A 334-nucleotide genomic window follows, 5' to 3' on the forward strand; every position below is an offset into this window, starting at 1 on the left:
AAAATTGTGTAATGGGCCATTGTCCGCGCATTCCCTGATGAGTTTGTGACAGTGCAATACAATATAGTCCCAGCGGTCGCAGCTCCGGTCAGCCCTCGACTCTGCAAGTGAGGCCAACTCCTTCTGCCGCTGCCTCAGGTGTATTTACACACACGCCCCGCGCATGCGCACTGTCCCCGCACTAGTTATCGGGGCCTGGGCTCTGGCACGCGCATGTCATTGACGCGCTCGCCTGCAAGTAGATAAATTCCGATGAACAGCACGCTGACCCCGGCCGCGTTGATGGTGACATAAACGTCCATCTTCACGGCCTTATGTCTTCCCCTCCCCCCTC

This window comes from Penaeus monodon, chromosome 29 (assembly GCF_015228065.2).
Source record: "Penaeus monodon isolate SGIC_2016 chromosome 29, NSTDA_Pmon_1, whole genome shotgun sequence".
Lineage (NCBI taxonomy): Eukaryota > Metazoa > Arthropoda > Malacostraca > Decapoda > Penaeidae > Penaeus > Penaeus monodon.